The sequence below is a fragment of the Pyxicephalus adspersus genome, chromosome 1 (genome assembly GCF_032062135.1).
Source record: "Pyxicephalus adspersus chromosome 1, UCB_Pads_2.0, whole genome shotgun sequence".
NCBI lineage: Eukaryota > Metazoa > Chordata > Amphibia > Anura > Pyxicephalidae > Pyxicephalus > Pyxicephalus adspersus.
In genome coordinates, this window is record NC_092858.1 from 45,674,869 (window position 1) to 45,677,819 (window position 2,951).

The window sequence follows — 2,951 nt, forward strand, 5'->3', positions numbered from 1 at the left end:
CAGTGCCATGGTGTGAATGGGCCCTCTGGTTACTGCAGTGCCATGGTGTGAATGGGCCCTCTGGTTACTGCAGTGCCATGGTGTGAATGGGCCCTTCTACTCCCCATTCCATGCTCTGCTAAGAACTTGGCTGTATGGACACCTACACTTAGCCTTTTCTTAATCTTCTCCATCTATTTCCAGCTCTTCCCATACAAGCTGCACTCTCCATGTAAACCTGTACATTCTATAGGAATGAGTGGGGATAGGTGTATGCATGTGTGGGGTCAATGGAGTAGATTTGGGAAAGGTATGAAAGAATGTGTGGTACTGAGCACACAATACAGCCAAGATAATGGGACATATGTATACAGTATGTTTCCTTAACCTTATTCAATGTTCATTGAAAAGTAGAAGTTAGCAAAGTTAGTTGTAAATGACACTTTCTGCATGCTGTGACCTAGCCTCTATTGGCACCTCATTCATTAGTACACTGGTCAGAGGATTAAGGCCAGAGCCCGGTTATATGTATCTACCTAATTCCCTATGGAGTGCAACTTACATTTCTGCTAGCACTGTGTTGGCCTGTCTAAAAAAGGCTCTGATACAAACAGGATGCAGAAAAAATCCATTGACAGGGAAGATAAGCAGGCTTATTCAGTCATGCAATACATGCATGGACAAAGTAACAGGTTCACTTTCATGCCTTCACGTTCACCCTTTTCATTCTCTCAGATGGGGGTCTGGGCAGTTGTCCTGTTTGCTCTACCTTAAAACCATCCCTGCCTGCAGATTTAATTCAATTGAGCCATGTGTACTGTGTAATGCATATTCCTAGTAGTCAAATTAATAATATATATGAATTTAAAGATTAAAATTGTTGAAAGGCTAAGGGTTGATAGATACAATCAAGGCATGCATACCACTGTCTCCCAGTGATTTTTAAAGCTGGCAGACACAGTCATAGCTGTCTGGGTAGGAAATTCTAAGGGCCCTTTCATACCTGTGTGATGCAGTAATATATCAGACTGGGTGTGAATAAGCCCCAAGAAAAAAATGTACTTTGTTTTAGTTTATAATCTTTGAACTCATATCCTAAATTCTACAGAGCAGAAAATGCTAAATCTTCTGTCAAATATCAAATCCATGCCAAATCTCTCCTGTAATACAACTGTATGGGATCAGGATTACAAATATGTCTTTTACATTCACATGTTCTGTAATAGCTCATATATGTAAAACATAACATTAAAGTTTTATTACCTATGCAGCCATGGTGACCAGGAAAGGATTGGTAAGTTTTTTTTTCCCCAGTATGATGTATTTAAATACATGCTGAACTTTAGGCAGATATAAATGATACAGACTAATTCAGCTCTCTGATGTTTAATACATGTATTTTTAATGCAGGTATGCTGTACCTGGATGTGGCCTACTATCTTGCTTCTAGAAGTCCCTGTAAGAGGAAGGAGAATTTTAGAGAAAGTCAGTCTGCAGAGGTAATTTCTAGATATGGGCCCAAACTATAGAGATGTATGTCAGTGCATTAAAGTCTATGCAATAATGCTTGTTGGCACTCCCTGCAAGCAGTACCCCAGCCCGAACTTACCCAGGGCAGGTGCTGTTCCCATAATTTGGGGGGCAAGTGCTTCCCCATGGGGTTAGCTGAAGTTGGGGTAGTGCTCCAGTAATGCTAAAGCTGAAAACTGCAGTAAAACTGGTTTTATTATTTTATCTTTTAATTGTATATTAATTTTACATATTTTTTTGCCTGGAAAACTTTATGCAAAAAAAAAAAAAAAAACCACTAATTTTTTTAATGTTTTAGGCTACAGTAGTCTATAGGGAACCCTGACAGAGTTTACTTTGTTACCATATGGCACCATAAGTGAGCTGTCACTTAAAACCTTGTAATGCACTGCAGCCATTATTCCTTTTTGGACGTCTTAATAAACATGCAGCACATTTGAGTGGTTTTGTTGGTTTACATTACATGGTGTATGACTCACTTAGGTTGTGAGCACAGCTTGGTACTTCATAGAGTTATAATATTGTTCCAGCTAGAAATCGTTTCATGGAAATAACACTGCGCTGTTTCCTTTGTTCTCAGTGTTAAAATATAATCTGTTCATTAAACAGACCTATCTGTTAAAAGGGTGTTGCAGTATGTTTCCATGTAAAAAAGGTAATTTAAAATGATGGCTATTAACCAGGGCAGATCACTTCGGCATAGATACTGACCATCATGATGATTACATGATGATGGTCAACAGGGAAGAAAGTGAGAAGTTCAAGATTTTGTCGTTGTCACTAGAAGAGGACAAGATAGAAAAAGGGTTCCGATGATATTTCAACTTTATATCTCTGGTTCACAAAAAAAGAGAAAAAAAGTAAAAAGTTGACAGAGGATTGTAATTGTTCCCAAAAACATTTGTTGTCATTGCACAACCTGCTTTGTCCTGGGCTGGGTCTGCCACCTGTTGTGTACCGGTGGGGCTTGGCAGAACAGAAGTGGAGTGCTGAAACACTCTTTACAGTCCGGCACTGAAATAAACCCAACTTTATCAAAAGCAAAGTCCCAGCTGGATGGGGCAAGAGAATGTGTGACTAGGAAAATGACTACCAATACCATTGCTGAAGGTTGAATTTTAATACTACACTGCTACTGTACTGACCATTGATAGTGGGTTTAAAATGCTGCTGACCACCAGGCTGATGGGTATTATTGAGGGCACCAACAACAATGCAGGGAATCCAATATTTGGACAACAATGCTAGGTGTTATTATTATATCCACTGACACCAATGCTGATAGTTATTATTGAGATAATTGACACCAATGTTTTGGTCACCTAAATGTTTGCAATATTAGGGGTAATATTCTATCCCCTGACCCTAGTGCTGGTGGTTATAGCTGTATCCACTGACACCAGTGCTGCGGGATATTATTCTGGTTGCTGACACTAATGTTG